The 18,523-nt window shown below is 39.2% G+C and overlaps 1 protein-coding gene across 2 annotated transcripts in view; it reads right to left on the reverse strand.

Annotated features, from left to right (window-relative positions):
- The window catches only part of IL1RL1 (interleukin 1 receptor like 1), a 34,952-nt gene extending 19,271 nt beyond the window's left edge, over positions 1–15,681 (reverse strand). For both annotated transcript variants that reach the window (XM_030827165.1, XM_030827166.1), the window contains exon 1: positions 15,562–15,681. The gene's annotated coding sequence lies outside the window, so the exon portion shown is untranslated. The remainder of the gene's footprint in view (positions 1–15,561) is intronic.
- Positions 15,682–18,523: the final 2,842 nt, after the last annotated feature.

The following is an 18,523-nucleotide window of genomic DNA, read 5'->3' on the forward strand; positions in this document are numbered from 1 at the left end:
CCTCCTCCAAGTGAGCACTCAGACTGTACATTCTCAGTGAGACTTAGCCTGACTATTCAATTTTCTGTTTTTTTTTTGCTTCTGATTTTTAAAAATTGCACTGAAATTTATATAACATAAAATTAACTATTTTAAAGTGCACAATTTAGTGACATTTGGTACATTCACAATGTGGTACAACCACTAAGTCTATCTAGTTTCAAAACATTTTCACCATCCGCAAGTATAACTCCACACCCATTAACATGAAGTTCCCATTCTTCCTCTTCCACCACAAACCCATGGCCACCACCAATCTGCTTTCTGACTCTATGGATTTATCTATTTTGAATATTTCCTATAAATGGAGTTACACAATAAGTGCCCTTTGTGACTGCCTTATTTCACTTAGCATGGGTCTGTACTTTATTGCTTCTAATGATTGAATAATATTCCACTGTGTGTACCTACCACACTTTGTTTATCCATTCATCCCTTGATGGGCATCTGGGTTGCTTCTAGCTATTGACTATCTTGAATAATGCTGCTATTAGTGTCCAAGTATTTGTTTGAGTTCCTGACCAATCAGTTTTGAATTGCAGTGTCTCCTCTCCCAATCCCCATCTCCTTAACCTGCTCCAATCTTTTTCTAAGGCATTCATCACTGTCTAACATTCTACTTATGCATCATGTTTATTATTTTCTGTTTTATCCATTGGAATATGACCTCCAGAAGGCAATATTATTTTATGTGAGTTTTGTCTATTGATATAGCTCATGTGCCTGGAAGAGCACCAGGTAGGTGCTCAGAAATGTTTATTTATTATCATTATTATTATTATTTCTGAGGCAAGGTCTGCCTCTGTCGCCCAGGCTGGAGTGCAGTGGTGTGATCATGGCTCACTGCAGCCTCCACCTCCCAGGCTCAGGTGATCCCCCCACCTCAGCCTCCAGAGTAGCTGGGACTACATGCACACATCACCATGCCCAGCTAATTTTTGTATTTTTCATAGAGATGGGGTTTCACCAAATTGCCAAGGCTGGCCTAAAACATCTGGACTCAAGAGATCCACCCACCTTGACCTCCCAAAGTGCTGGGATTACAGGCCTGAGTCACCAAGCCCAGCCTCAGAAATATTTATTGAATGAACCAGTACAGATGACCAGGGGATGGAATTTGGGATTCAAAAAATAAAGCTTTTACATATGGATCTGAACAGGAGCACTCTACCTTTTACCATGCTCTTACACCTCTACCCTGAATATCTGTCTTATTCCTTTTATCTCATCGGAAGATGAGACCTGAGTCACCCTTGAGAGGTCCCATGGGAACTCCTGGGCCAAGAAGAGATGGAGCATAGAGAGCCAGAAGAAGCTCTGTGGACTGCAGACACACAGGAAAAAGAAATGGGCTGGTGGCTATGTGAAAAACAGTCAGCAGTCTTAACAGTTTGCACATGTGAAATGACTAAATCATCATTAAGATCCCTTCAAGACTAATATTTTAGACCATTGTGTAATTTCTCACATACTAATTCCACAGACTTTATTGCTGTGGTCTGCATTTGTCATCCTTTATTTAATTCATGTACATTTTCTTTTGTCCTGAGGTCAGTGTAACTTATTCTCCCAGCAGCAGAATCAGCTTCTAAAGCTTCTATGGAAATCTAAAATCTGCATGGAAAATTAAAGTTCTGGGAATACCCAAGACATGGTTAAAGAATAAGAACAAAGTCAGAGAATTTACACAACCTGACCTTAAGACTTAATATAAAAGCTACCATAGTGAAAACAGTGTGGTATGGACATAAAGACAGACATGTTGATCAAAGAAGAGAGAATCCAGAAGTAGACTCAAAAATATATAATAAATTCATGTTTGATTAAAGTGCCAACATAAGTTTATGGTGAAAAACACTGCCTTCAACACATAATGATGGAAAAATTGACTGTCTATATGAAAAAGCTCTACCTCACATTATACAGAAAAATAAAATAAAAATGGATTGTATTACATAACAGAAAATCTTAAACCTGAAGTAGGAAAATATTTTTTAAATGGATACAAAAATCACTGATCATGAAAGAAAAATAAATCATAGCTTGGACTTTATTAAAATTAGAAACTTTTCTTCTTCAAAGACATCATTAGAATTTGAACAGACTAAGCCACAGACTCAGACAAAATACTCAAAATTTGCACATCAGATGAAAGACTTGTATTTATACTTCATAAATAACTCTTACAAGTTCATATGAAAAAGATAAAATAGCCCAATTTTTAAAATGAGGAAAAGACTTGAACTGATATTTCACAAAAGAAAATATATCAGTGTTCAATAAGCACAGCACAAAGTGCTCAAAGTTACTAGTTATTAGATAAATGTAAACAATTAAAATCACAATAAGATTCTATTTCATAGCTAATAAAAAAGACTGACAATACCAAATTTTGGCAAGGATGTGGTGCACCTAGAACTCTCATGCATCAGTGATAGGAGTGTAAAATGATACAATGAACGTAGTTTGGCAGTTTCTGACTATATGCTTGCATTACGCTACAGAAATTCTCCTCCTGGGGATTTACCTAAGAGAAATAAAAACTTATACACACAAAAAGACTTGTACACAAATGTTCCTACCAGTTCGATTCATATAGCCAAATACTGGAAATAATACCAATGACCATCAGCGCATATATGGCTAAACTATTCTATATTCATACAATGGAACACTACTCAGCAAAAAAAAAAAAAAAAAAAAAGAACTACTGATTCACAAAATATAAATGAATCTTAGAAACATACTGAATGAAAGAAGCCAGTTTTAAGAGAATGCATGCTATATGGTCCCATTTATATAATGTTCCCAAACTGCAAGGCCAGTGAGTGGGTACCTAGAGTGGAAGATGAAGGGTGGCAATTACTTATAAAGGAGTATGAGAGAGATGTGTGGAATGTGTCAATTGAGATGATGGTTTCATAGGTGCTATGTGTGGATATTTGTACCCTCCTCAGCTCATGTTGAAATTTGATCCGCAATATTGAAGGTGGGGCTTAAGGGGGAGCGTTTGGGTCATGGGGGTGGACCACTCATGAATAGATTAATTCCCTCCCTCAATCCCCTCGCTTGGTGGTGAGTTCTCACTCTATTAATTCCCATGGGAGCTGGCTGTTAAAAAGAACTTGGCACTCCCCCACCCCTTGCTTCTTCTCTCCCATGTGATCTCTGCACACACCAGCTCCCCTTAAACTTCCACCAGGATTGGAAGCAGCCTGAGGCCCTCAGCAGATGCAGATGCCCAGTCTTGAACTTTGCAGCCATTAAAATCATGAGCCAAATAAACTTTTTCTTCATCAATTACCCAGCCTCAGGTATTATCTTATAGCAATACAAAACAAAGACAATGGAGTATACATGTATCAAAACTTATTCAACTTTACACTTAAAAATGTGTGTATTTTGGTGTATATAAATTATATACACTATATATATATGTATACACTATATATATATAAAACCTAACAGAAAGTTAAAGAACATCTACTGTATGGCTCAGTAACTCCCCCCTTACCCAAGAGAATTAACAAACATATCCACAAAACACTTGTGAAAGAATGTTCATAAATGCCATATTCATAATACCAAAATTAAAAATAATCCAAATGTCTATCAACAGGAGAACAGATCCTTTTTTTTAATGTAAACTACTCAGCAATGAAAAGGAAGGAAATACTGACATAACCACAGGCTGACTGTCAAAAACAGCATGTTCTGTAACTCTGAGTTTGTTTCAAAACAAAAAAATAATAAAGTCTTGCTCCCGAAAATTTATGCTAAGCAAAAGAAACTAAACACAGAAGACTACATATTATATATCATACCTATAGGAAGCCCAACAATAGGCAAATTATAATCTATCATGCTGGAAACTAGAGAGTATGTGGAAATTTTACTGGGAAGGGGTGAGGGCAACTCTCTGGGAAGAAGAAATGCTTTCTGTGCTGTTAGGATGGTGATATGGATGATGATACATGGGGGATATGACTGCCGAATCTCATTTAACTGAATATGTAAGATTGATGCTTTTAATTGAATATTAGTTGTTTCTCAACAAGTAAAGTAAAAGAAAATAGTAGAAAATCATATTCTCCCTTTATGTAATAGGAAGAGAACTGTATTGAAGTCAGGAGACCCAGATTCATTTCTGGGATCTGTCACAACGTGATAAATCTCCACTGGAGGCCTTGCCAATATTTTATCATCAAGCTCCTCATAATAAGCCAGCTGTAGAGGAAATGGTTTCTTTTCAAAACTTATCCATAGAACAAGTTGTCCTGTAAATAACTCTGGTTTCTATCACTTTTCCCTCAAAACTTTTAGATAAGTTTCCCCTCTGAATTTATTTCTATTTTTCCATGGAAGATTAAAGGCAATGGGACAGGCAACACAAAAGCATGAAGGACGGCCAGAAGGACGGCACTGGGGAATGTGAACAGCTGAAGGCCTGAAGAGCAAAAACTGAGGTTTCCCAAAGAAGAAGGAATTCTGCCTCAAGACTGCAACACAGAAATCCCGCCTGAAATTCCAACTGGCTGCCTTATGGAATTCAGAGTGAAGACTACAACACCATCTCTTACCTGAATTTCCAGTCTGCCAGCCTGCCTTGTAGCTTTTAGATTGCCAGGCCCCACAATCTCATGAATCAATTACTTAAAATAGATAGAGTATAGATAGATTAGGTAGATACATAGATACATAGATAGATAATCTCCTACTAGCTCTGTTTCTCTGGAGAACTCTAAGACAGCACATATCAATGACAAGACTAATCAGACTAGAGTTGACTTTGGACTGTTTTAAATGTAACTATAGTGAACCACATGATAATTTTTTACCTTGACCACTTAAGAATGATTTAATTTTCCTCTTAATCTCCGTCATCTCAAATTTGCTATGTATTGCTGATATTTCTGTGAAACAGTTTCACTTGTGTTTTCTACAATTTCCTTTGCTTGGAAGATGCAAAGAGGGGTGGATTTATGATTCCTTGGTGATTTTGAGAAGTTTGAGAGCGAGATTGGGTCATCCACCACCACCGTCCTTCCTCCAGTAAATTCATGTTTGCAGCCTTAAATGTAGATGCATCAAGTAATTATTGGGACCATAAAATATCAGGAGGGTCGGGGGCAGTGGCTATTGACTCATCAATGGAAAGGATGTCAGTGTTCTAACATCTAACATGGCTGCACAAACCAACACTGCATCAACTGGGCTTAGAAAAGCAAATACTGAACCCAGACAACCAGTTGTTCTGCATCAACTGAGCTTAGAAAAGCAAAATACTGAATCCAGACAACAAGTGAGGGTTATTCTGTTCATGCCAATCACTGTTTCAGATGCTGGGGATACAGCAACGCACCACACAGAACAAAAGGAAACAAAAAAAAAAAAACACCTGCCCTTGTGGAATTTATGTCCTACAGGAGAAGGACAATAAGTAACATAAGGAAATTTTAAAAAAAGTTATAAAAGATTTTAGACTGTGATTCACTTAAGGAGAAAAATACAGCAGGAGGAGAGCAATTTTAGGCCAGATGACCTGGGAAGTCCAACTAGGAAGGCGACATTTAATAAACAGCCCAGGTCGAAGGGGCAGGCAGCATGAAAGCCCAGCCATGGAGGAAAGCCCAGTGTGTCCAAGGGCCAGCAGGGAAGCCACATGGCCAAGAGGGCATGAGGAACTCCAGAGCAGTGAGAGCTGGTTGGAGAGGGGTAGAGACTAGATTGCGAGTGAGTCACCCTGAGCACCTTGGCTTTTATTCAGTGTGATGAAGACCACTGGAGTGTTTCAAGCTGAGGAGTGACATGACCTCTAACTTGACATAGGTATTAAACACTCTGAGTGTGAAAATACTCTTAAGAATGGCAAGGGATGAGGTATCCAGGTGAGACAGAGACGGTGGCTATGACCAGGGAGGGGAAGTGCAGGTGTTAAGACGTGGTTGGGATGCAGATAGATTTTGAGGGTAGAACTAGTAGGACTTCTTGATGGAAATGATACAAGAGCAGTCAAGAGAGGTTTGGGGTCCTGAGTAACTGGTCAAATAGGGTTGCTAGTTACTGAATGAGGAAATGGCAGGTGGTATAGGTTTTAGAGTAGGATTACACTAGTTTTGGCCATATTCAGCTTGACACCTCATTAGACATAAAACCGGAGATGTGAACTCATCGGTAGGATGAATATTTGCTTCTGAAATTCAGGAGACATATTGGGCTAGAGATATAAATTTGGGATATGTCAGTGTATAGATGAATTAAACCCATGAGACCAGGTGAAATCTTCAAAAGAGTGCAAGTAGCTAGGCCATGAGGGCACAATAGAGCAACTTCTGATTTTCACTGTAAAACATCCCGGAGAATAAGTGTTCATCCTTCCCTGAAGGATGAATTTGGATCTCCACGTACAACACTGCAGAGGTGGTGAGCATCTGGCATGAAGTGACCCTGAGTTCTGACCCAGGCCAGCTGCACTGGCCCCATCACCTTAAAGATGACACTGGAGTAAACACAAACCGAAGCTGTGCGATAAGGCATTGTATAGGCACCAAACAGTTTTTTGCTTTTTTCCCCACCATGGGGTAAAAGAAAATAATGCAGGACAAAACCTAACCCACTGACATTAAGACATTTTTGTTTTGAATATCTTCTTACAGTTTATTAAAAGGCAATGGAAAGAGAATAGAGAAAAGTTTTTAAAATAACAAAGCAAAAGAAAGGGCTGGGAGTGATGGTTCACGCCGGTAATCCCCACACTTTGGGAGGCTGAGGTGGGAGGATTGCTGGAGCCCAGGAGTTCAAGACTAGCCTGGGCAACATAGTAAGTCCCAATCTCTACAAAAAAATTTAAAAATTAGTCTGCCATGATGGCACATGCCTGTGGTCCCAGCTACTTGGACAGCTGAGGCAAGAGGATCGCTTGAGCCTGGGAGGTCAAGTCTGCGATGAGCCATGATCATGTCACTGCACTCCAGCCTGGATGACAGAATGAGATCTTGTGTCACAAAAAACAGAGAGAGAGAGAGAGAGAGATACAAAAGATACTGAGGAAACATCCCAAAATTCTATAAGGGCAGAAATCCTGCCTTATAGCCTGCTGGATCACTGTAAGCACCTAGTGTACTAGCTTACACTGAGTTGGTGGTTAATAAATATTTGGTAATTGTTTGAAAAACACAACCCATAAATCCACACCTACATGTACATTTTATCCCCTCATCAAATGTATTTAAATGTGAAGGCTAAATTTACTTTCACTTTCTTGCACCTCCTTTTCTTTTGTTTCCCTTCTGTGACTGCACTGTATAATAATTGTTCTCATTGACAATATTTGTATCTAAAAAAAATTGTTCCATCAAAGCATATTTGTTAACAGAAAGAGTTGTATCCTAGCTAGCAGAGGCAGTTTGGTAACCATGACTAGCAAAGGGGAGGGAGATATATTTGTGATTATACAGCATTTGTGTTTTCAAAATGTGTTCTATGGACAGTCACTTCAGGATATTTTAATTGACTCCTCAGTTAAAAAAAAAAGTGTAAGACATGTACAGCCAAACACATTGCAATAAGTTCTGTTCCCAAAGGACCTTTGAAACCTTTTAATAAGCATATATTTCTAACCACCAGGAAGATATAGCCTGCTGAGTTTTCTGAGCTGATTTACTTATTTTTAAATTCTTTTACCTTAGAATCTCTTCTTTCTTTGTTTTTCTTGTTTTGTTTGTTTGTTTGTTTGTTTTTCAATAACATTATAGAATTTGAATCCACTTTGGAAACATTGCATTACTTGCTTCTTTAAATTTCAATTTTGTTAATAATTAGTTTAAATTATGATGTCTTTATGCTGTTGTCAATATCGCCAATTACCACCATGTTGGTTAGGAATCCTCAGTCCTGCATCTTCCCCTTACCTTGAGCTATAAGCAGCCTCTGTCAAAGTGGAGCAATTTCTCTTTCTTCAGGAAATTTCTCATCTTTCTTCAGGACCCACAGGCTACTGCTTCACATCTCCTCTTCTCTCCACCACAAGTTTCAGTCCTTGAAGCACTTTTCTTCTCTGTCCACACTCACTCCCCACATGATGTCATCCAGTTAACTGGTTTGAAACACCATCTCTATACTGATTACACTCTTGCAGTTACACCTGCCGTCTACACTTTCCCCCTGAACTTCAGGTTCACATGTCCACCTGCTGACTCAACGCCTTCACTTGTCTGTATTCCAGACATCACAACATTAACCTGTCAAGAATGAATCCCTGTTCTTCTCCCAAATTCTGCTCTTCCAACCATCCTTCTCATCTTGGTTGATGGCAACTTCATCTTTTTTCAGCTGCACAGATCAGAACCCTTGGAGGCATCCTTACACCTCTCTTTCTCCAGCACATCACTCCCAAGCCACCAGTAAGTCCCAGTGAACCTGCTTTCCAAATATAGCCAGAACTCAGCCATGTGACCACTTCTCATGGCCATCTCTGCCGATGCAAGCTACCGCCATCTCTTGCCTGGATTATTGCACTAGCCTTTGCACTGGTCCTTCCCTTGTCCCCTATAATTGATTTTCAAAGCAGAAGCTAGAGTGATCCTTTCAAATTACTCCTCTCTTCAAACCTCTGCTTTACCCAACAAAAGCCAAACTGCTTGCAATGAACAAGAAGACCCTCTGGGGATCTGTCACCCCTCACCTCTCTGATTTATATCCTGCTACACCCCCAATCGTAACTACACAACACGTGCACTTTTGTCTTTCCTGTTGCGTGGCCTCCCAAGCCTGCTCCCACCTCAGGGTGTTGCTCCAACTGTTTACCCTCTCTTGCATTTTCTTCCTCCAGGTGTCTGTGTGACTCACTCCCTCACTTTCTTAATGAGGTCTGCCACTTTCTAAATGAGGTCTATCCTCCCCAACCCTTTGACCAACTAACCCTGTACTCCCAATCTTCCTAACTCTACTTGATTTTTTTCCTCCATGGCATTTATAACTTGCAACACACTGAATGGTCTATGGTTGAGTTTATATGAGGATCAACTTTCTCTCCAAATGTACGCTTACTGAAATCAAATCCTTTCTTTATTTTTATAATAGATATGAGAAAATTTTTATAAGTTAAAAATCTATGAAGTAATTTACATATTGAGTTTGTTCTCATATAAAAAAAATCACAAATTGTATTTACTCATCAACTACCACTTTGTAAAGCTATACATTGGAGAAAGTCTATTAAGGAACATAGAATATTAATCAGGTTTGTTGTATTAAAGGAGTGAGTTTATGAATTACATTTTTTATTATTCTTTTTTTATTTATTTATTTTTATTTGTTTTTTATTTTATTATTATACTTTAGGTTTTAGGGTACATGTGCACAATGTGCAGGTTTGTTACATATGTACCCATGTGCCGTGTTGGTTTGCTGCACCTATTAATTCGTCATTTAGCATTAGGTATATCTCCTAATGCTGTCCCTCCCCCTCCCCCCACCCCACAACAGTCCTCAGAGTGTGATGTTCCCCTTCCTGTGTCCATGAGTTCTCATTGTTCAATTCCCACCTATGAGTGAGAACATGCGGTGTTTGGTTTTTTGTCCTTGCGATAGTTTACTGAGAATGATGTTTTCCAGTTTCTTCCATGTCCCTACAAAGGACATGAACTCATCATTTTTTATGGCTGCATAGTATTCCATGGTGTATATGTGCCACATTTTCTTAATCCAGTATTATTCTTAAACTATCTGTAACAGTGTAATATTGTTTGGGTAATTACAGTGCATTTTAAAATGTATTCTGCTGAAACTTTTTTTTTTTGAGACGGAATCTGGCTCTGTCGCCCAGGCTGGAGTGCGGTGGCGCCATCTCGGCTCACTGCAAGCTCCACCTCCTGGGTTCATGCCATTCTTCTGCCTCAGCCTCCCAAGTAGCTGGGAATACAGGCACCCGCCACCACACCCAGCTAATTTTTTGTATTTTTGGTAGAGATGGGGTTTCACCGTGTTAGCCAGGATGGTCTCGATCTCCTGACCTAGTGATCCACCTGCCTCAGCCTCCCAAAGTGCTGGAATTACAGGCGTGAGCCACCATGCCCTGCCAAAACATTTTAATTTTAAAGAAATTGCTCTGATTTTAAAATATTGCCCTTATAAGCAGCTAAGTGTATGTGAAAACATCATTCAATGGAAAATAATAAAAGAAGACATGTAAATAATACAATTGCTGGGAGAGTTGTACAATTTCAAAATGCTTTGAATCAATCAAATTTCTAAGTTGATCCATCATTGTACAGGAAGTTTGACACTCAATCAGAGCCAACCTTGCCAATTACAAAGAACTCTTCTCTGGAATTTTGGTTTCTAACGGTCACACTTTTTGGAATATAATATTTTGTCTCTTAAATAGTCTGTATCTACTACTAATAAATAGTAGGTGGGTATCCATATCAAGTAACAGAAGGGAAATGAAATAGTACAATTTTTTTAGGTAATTCTAGGTAATTTTTACATAATTTTAGATAAATCTCCAGGTAATTCTGAAATACTTTTGGTTGAAAATGGGCTGTATTGGATGGTTTGATTGCTTTTTTATATATAAAAATTAAACTCCCAGCTATCTTCCAAGCTGCTGCAAGATGAAATGCTCCTTTCTTTATCTACCTTGTTCTCCCCTTCTCTGAAGAAGGAAATTCTACCATAGGGCCCAGGAACATGAGCAACTGTGTTACTTATTTTAGATCCTTGGTCATTCCAGATTTCCTCAGATTCACTGAGAGAATATCTATGCCCACCAGATTACATAAAAAGTATGAGATGAGGTTTGAGAAATAGGATAAAGATTTATAAACTGGAATTTGGAATGTGGTTTATGGAAAGATTTAAGGTAAATTAGCATATCTCAGCTCAGGGACAGACAAGTCTTAGCAGGACTCTTCCTATTAAAGAAATCTTATTTCCATTTTCTTTCCATTTTTCTGTGCTCAAGACATGATTAACTAACTGCAGAGACATGCCAAAGACAATCAAATCCTTTTTTATGTGAATATCAGATTTAAGAATGCTTTCATCATAAGGGTGGAACTAGAAATCAGAGGTGAGTGAATTAGCCCTGGATCTGACCCAGCGACCAGAGGCACAAACCATCACTGGCAGACTGAGATAAGGGGAGGATGAAAGTGGCAGCAAACAGCCTGAAGACAAAGAAAATGGAAAAACCAAAAGGAGCCACGTTTACATTAGACCTCTAATTTCCTGAAAATACTCCCTTAATGAAAGCAGGAACCAAACCCACTTTAAGTAATTCATTTGGTTGCTATGATCGAGGAATGTGTTAGTTTCAAAAATCTTAATGTAGATTATATTTTGAAAAGGTTATTCACTTTGCATGGGGGCTAGTTTTCTAGATAATTCCTCTAAAGGGTGATTTTTCTGGTGTCTTGAGAGTTGGTGTGTACGTTCATGATCTGGCACAGACTGGTCAGAGAGCACAAAGCAGCTCAGATTTCCAGAAACCACTATTTAAGAAAAAAAGGTGAAGTGAAAAGAAAATGATTTTGAACACTACAACCCCAAATCAGACAAGGTTTTGCTCAAGAAGAGAAAAATGATGAGGGAATTTCTCACTAAACTCTTGGTCTTCACCCATAAGCTCACTGTTCCTAAAGAGTCATGAAATCCAAGAAAATTTTTTCTGAACATGGGCATCAAGAGACTCTGATTTTCTTTATAGTCTGAGGTCTCTGCTCAGATGGTGAATCAAAGACATTCAAGCATAGTGTGGGGTTCTTTCAGCCAAGATTGCAGCAAAAGGTACATGATATTTTCTGATCATAATGCCCCAGAGTGAAGAGGAATTACAGAAATGCTGACTGGTCCTGTGGGTAGACAGGGAGAGTGGGGATTTGGGAGGATGACCTGCAACCCCAGGGGGATCCACATCATCCCATTCCTTTTCCCCATGGCATACACCCCCATCCAGGGAACCTCAGTTGGGTGGCAGTGGGGCTGAGAGGGCAGAGGCCCCATTACTCAATGACTCGGCCCTCAGACACTCCATCACACTTTGACTGCAAGGCTCCTGAGAGGAAGGCATAGGATGTGCAGAATCCTAATTAGGGGAAAAAAGTCAGACTAGCAGTACCAAGGGAAAGCAAAGAGAGAAAGCAGATAAACTATAAATTTGCCTTTCTTCGTGGCCCAGGACACACAGCTCTTCTGAGCAAATAACTCAGAATCTTCCTGCACCCAACTATCACCAGACACCTGCAAGTTAGCTCACTACAACCTTGGCATTATCAGTACTGCAAATAGCCCCCTGGAGCCCAGGAACTATCCTATAAATATCCAGCAAGCCTTTGTTTCTTTGCAGTCAGCTCCTCTCTGGCTGTGCTGCCCGTTGCAACCTTGTAATGTATTTTCATACTTTCTCTAATAAATCTGCCTTTCTTTATCTACAACTGTCTTAGTAAATTATTTTACCCCTATACCACCAGACCAGATAGTTGTCGCTCACCTATGACAGGGAAGTCTTCGTTCCAATCATAGAATGGGCTCAAAATTAGCCACTGATATCCACACTAAAGTCATGTTTAACTAAGTTGTCACAAGACAAAAGTGGTCTTAGATAGGATCTGCAGTTGTTGAAATTCAAGACTACCCACCCACCTGATAAGTTATCAAGTCTTCTCTAAATCTCATTTACATCTTGGTGGACACCATCTTTATTCTGTGTTTTTCCATTAGGATAGCATCCCCTTCTACCCAGGGCTCAGACACACCCAACTCCAGAGCCAATCCCACAGACTCAGCCCAGCCACACACATGCCCATGTTTAGTCTTGCTACAGGGGGCCTGGGGCCCTCACCAGCATTGATTGGAAGTACAGGATTGGAGTCAGCAAGGACTTGGTTTCATCCCTACTTCACAGCACTACCATCATAAGAATAGCAGGATGTGGTGTGTGGAAAGTGCTTGTCTCAGGGTCTGGCACATAGCAGTCTCAGTAAGTGTCGATTGCTGCTGTTGCTGCTATGTTATTCCAAGTGTGCTAAGGACAATTACATCCCAGACAAGTTGGAGCCATCCTACCCTTGGCCCACAAATATTTTAAAGATGTCTCTGTCATCACCCCATTTCTCCATTCTCCTCTGTGTCTGAGCCAAGGCCTCAGCCCCTATTCAGAATCCAGATGCCCTGCCTAACTAGCCCTTTCCTTTCTCTTTCTTGGAACTGGACTCTTGGTTGCTGTTAGATTTTTGTTCTAGAACAAGAGGGATCTTTTCCACCAACCTGTAGTAGGACCCTACTGCACATGCACGCGCATGCAAGCACAAGCGCACACACACACTCATGCACACACACGTGCATGCTCCCACAATGTTGATATCCCCACTGTTGTAAGACTCCTGCATTGTATCCCCCCAACCAGACTGCATTTGCCCTTGGACATGGATGTCAGCCTGGCTCAAAGTCATCACCCAAATCCTTGGGGGCTCTCCTTTGCAGTTGTCTGCCTCTGCACTCCCAGAAAACCAGGAAGTATGGAGGAGTGGGCAGAGAAATATAAACCCTTGTGATTATAGGACAAATATTTTAAAGGACATAGATGAAGAGTTCTCCTGGATGAAAAACAGGTATCTGAAAACCAAAGACACCCCACATACACTTGAGCTATGTGGCCACATCTCCAAACACAGAGGCACCCAAGTAGAAAAGTAACTTGGAATCAATCTCCTCACCTAAACAATGCATTCAAGAACAGAGAGAACCCCAGATCTTACTGGGGATCCTGTAACATTCAAGTCAGCAGTCACAGCAGCATATCTACAGGGTGCAGAGATAAAAGTTCCCAGAGTGGGGAACAAAAAAAATAAGGACAATGATGAGGTCTGACATCATTAAGTGTTGACTGCTGGCTGAGTAATGCACTAAACACTTACACCCATTTAACCTTCAGAAACCACCCTCTGAACGTGATATTAGTACTAATATGCTAGTCACCTCTTTGTAAGCAAGGAACCCAAGTTTTAAAGACATAGATGAGTTGCCTAATGTCATGCAACAAGTAAGTGTAAGAGCAGGGATTAAATGCAGATTTGCATTAGTCCAGAGCTTTCTGTCTCCAACCCTATGCATGGAATAGCCAAAATGAGATGACCATGTCCATAATGGTATTCAGGAACAATGGCATGTGAATAGTTTGGCCTCAGGGTCTAGTAGGAGAACTGTAATAGCCAGGCAGAAACATGCCTCCGATTTCCTTATGCCTGGAAGAAATTATAAGGAAAAACTGAAATTCAGTGGATAAAGCTTTGGGGGCCAGTTCTGCCATGTTTACCTCTGCACCCTCTGTTGAAGTAGCCTTCAGAGAGAAGAAGAATGGAGCCACCAAGCAGAGGATCAAAGCAGGCACCCGCAACAAACTTGAACTTACATCAGTAGTTCACTCCCCACCCCTCCAGAAACAATGGCCCTTACTCAGGAGGGCCTTCTCATATCCACATATCCACCCCCCTCATATCCCTTCTCTGTTTTCTTCTTGCAGATGGGTACGACCCTGCTTCCTCACCCCTTTTGGCCAACAGCTTCTTGCTTCATTTGTTTTGTTTTTTTCCTTCATCTCCGTCTGAGTAGATTACACTGCTGGATTTTGTGGATTTCAGAAAGAATAACTCCAGAATATGAGCAGTTTATGTGTGTACTACAAAGCTCCCATCCTTTCTTACCGTCAACCACAACTAATGTCTTTTCCAACACATTAGACCAAAGTCCCGTATTACACAAACAAGATTTCAAGGGATTTCATCAATCTGTACAATGATTTTCCCATTGGTAATACTACTTTTCTCACAAGCAAAATTGATAACAATGATTATTATTGTTATAATGTTATAATTATATGTATATATATTATATATACATTATATCATAATTATATTATAACATTATATGTTATAATAATATATTATATATAATATATAATACATAATAATGCTATAACATTATAACAATTATGTATTATATAATATATATTTATATTATATATTATATATATATTATATATAATATAAATTTATATATAATATATATATATGTATTATATAATTATATATAATATATTATATATAATATATATAATATATAATATAATTATATAATATATAATATATAATAATTATATAATATATAATATATGTAATTATATAATATATAATATATAATAATTATATATAATATAAATTTATATATAATATATTATATATATTATATAATATATAATATATTATATATATTATATATTTTATATATATAATATATAATGTATTATATAATACATAATTGTTATAATGTTATAGCATTATTATGTATTATATATTATATATAATATATTATTATAACATATAATGTTATAATATAATTATGATATAATGTTATAATAATATAACAATGAATATTATTGTTATAATGACCTAAATTTGTATGTGAAAATTTTGTTCCCTTTGAGATAAAAGTATTTTTGAAAAACACCCCAAAGGCACTTACCCTCATTGGGTTGTACTTGAGTTCTTTCTTCCTCAACTTTCTGCACAGTTTCATAACTCGGAAAGCCAATTTCTCTAACAGCTTTATAGCTTTACTAAATACAAAAGCCACCCTCTCTTTAAAAACCTCCCATTTTCTTTATCAGTTAAGAGACAGGAACCAGGTTACTGATAAACTGAACCCGAAGATCACACTGTTAACAAATGTTAACTGCAGTTTTCACCACATTCTCCTCTATTTGAAAGATCTTTAACGAAGTTCTATTTCCAGTTTTTACCTTATCTCAATAGATGGTTACATTTTGTCTTAACTATATTTTGCCTTCTTCATGAGTGACTTTCTCAGCAAAACCTCACCAACTCCATGTAGGTGGCAGGTCACTCATTTCCCTTAACGCGAGTTGGTAGTTGTAACTTCCCTATTGTCACATTTCTAAGAACAACAGTGCCCATTTCCACAGCAAGTTGTCTATTTGGTGTTTCTTTCTTTTTTTTTTTTTTGAGGCAAAGCCTCACTGTGTCACCCAGGCTGGAATGCAGTGGCACAACATCAGCTCACTCTGCAGCAAGTTTTATAATTGATGCCTTGTTGGCAATGTTTTTGAAAACTTTGACACATCTCGTGTGCTTAAGTGTACACCAGGCTCCGTGTGCAGTAATTTGGTACGTGCTGTCCCATGCAATCCTCAGAAGCTGACAGGAGCCTCAGAGAGGAGAATTACCTTATCCAAGGTAGCAGCCAGTACAAGGGAAATCCAGGATCCAAAGTGTCTATACCTGGGCTTTTTCCACGTGCACCAGATGGCCAATCTCAGGTGGTTGTAATAGAGATTTATGGACATGTGCTGCAATTATTAGAATTCTGGATAAACTAACCTTAATTATCTATGCAATTTTAAAAAATATTGGTGACTTTCAAATAATCAGGATGTGCCATCTGCCAGAGTCCTCCCTAATATAGTAGAGCATGAGATTTAGGGAGAGCACAGCCTAGTTTTCCTCTTCCCAGCTGCTTGACTTTGGGCAAATTCTCTAACCTCTCTCTCTTGTGTGAAGGGTATTGTTGTCAATATCAAATCAATAACCTATGGAGGGTGTCATCCATATTAATGAAATACTAGTGATTTTCTGCTCTATCATATACCCATCCTATCACATCCAGCACAATTGTGTTTAAAATAAAAACAAACCTTCCGGCCGGTCATGGTAGCTCATGCCTGTAATCCTAACAGCCTGGCCAACATGTTGAAACCGCATCTCTACTGAAGTACAAAAATTAGCTGGGTGTGATGGTGCACGCCTATAATCCCAGCTACTCAGGAGGCTAAAGCACGAGAATTGCTTGAACCTGGGAGGCAAAGGTTGCAGTGAGCCAAGATTGCACCACTGCACTCCAGCCTTGGTGACAGAGTGAGACTCTGTCTCAAAAACAAACAAGCAAAAACCTTTCAAAATGTATTTGAAAAGATGGAATGATTCATATACATATGTAACCATCATGTTTATGTCAAGAGACTAACAAAACCTGGGTAGCACCTGACCTTCAATCTTTAATATCACTGAAGCTCGTTTTGTTTTGGGTGCAGCGCTAAGATGTCTTCTCTGTGTGAATACAACCTCACCTCCCCTACCCCCGCCTCAACACACAGACAAATGAACAGCTGTGTATATTGTCCTTTTTTTGTGGATTTGTGTCCAGACGCTCATCCCACCAAGTGAGCTAGATCACCTCTTCTCCTTACCTAGGGTCACCATACGTAAAAGATGAAAATCTACATCGAGGAGATAATGGTAGACTCATTTGCATACTATGCAGTCTTTAGGTGGATTATGACTTCATAAGATCATCAGTCATTTATTCTCCACTGCTGGGAACCAGAGAAAATATGCCTAAGTAATACACAAAACAATACTTATTGATGTCTCCAATATTGTGTCAGGCACTGTGAGAGGTGCAAGAGAAGATGAGACTCATTCCTGACCTCGAGGAATTAAACTAAAGACCATGGGAAAAGAGGGGTGGGGACAGGGATGTAGGATTTTACAAATCTGCAAATTTAAGATTTTTTTTTTTTCTGAGATGGAGTTTCACTCTTGTTGCCCAGGCTGGAGTGCAATGGCACAATCTCAGCTCACCGCAACCTCTGCCTCCTGGGTTCAAGTGATTCTCCTGCCTCAGCCTCCCTAGTAGCTGGGATTACAGGCACCTGCCACCACACCCTGCTAATTTTGTATTTTTAGTAGAGATAGAGTTTCTCCATTTTGGTCAGACTGGTCTCGAACTCCCAACCTCAGATGATCCCCCCCCGCCTTGGCCTCCTGAAGTGCCGGGATTACAGGCATGAGCCACTGCCCCTGGCCTTAAGATTTAAATCATACAGAAATTTACAGCAATCAGAATATTTTTAAAATTATGGTATGTTATCAAGAGACTATAAAGTAGTCTTTACTCAGGATTATAACTTTTTGGCCTGGCACAGTGGCTTCTGGCACTTTGGGAGGCCAAGGCAGGAGGATCACTTGAGGCCAGGAGTTTGAGACCAGCCTGGGCAACACAGTGAGATTTTGTCTCTACACAAAAATTTTTAAATAGAGTGGAACTTAAAAAAATTTTTTTCTATCATGGTTGAGCTACAGTTCTATCCTAGTTCTAGATCTCTTAATATCCTTCACATCACATGAGAATCATGGCAGCAGTATTTAGAAACTTGAACCACATCCGCTCTGGAACCTATCCTTCAGTCTCTATCATTGGCATTTACGTACTTGATTGCCATCAAAATGAATAACGCCATTTTCAGTGCTCCCATAAATAGTTATCAAATCCAGGGAGACCAACATCCATCAAGGTCCTCCTGAGTTAGTAATAAAGAAGGCCACATCCGAATGCAGACATGAGGACCTGAGCAGCCATGGGCAGCTTGAGGAAGTTTCCCTTGAATGATCCCTCTATGCTAGGGCTC

The sequence above is a fragment of the Nomascus leucogenys genome, chromosome 14 (assembly GCF_006542625.1).
Source record: "Nomascus leucogenys isolate Asia chromosome 14, Asia_NLE_v1, whole genome shotgun sequence".
NCBI classification, from domain to species: domain Eukaryota; kingdom Metazoa; phylum Chordata; class Mammalia; order Primates; family Hylobatidae; genus Nomascus; species Nomascus leucogenys.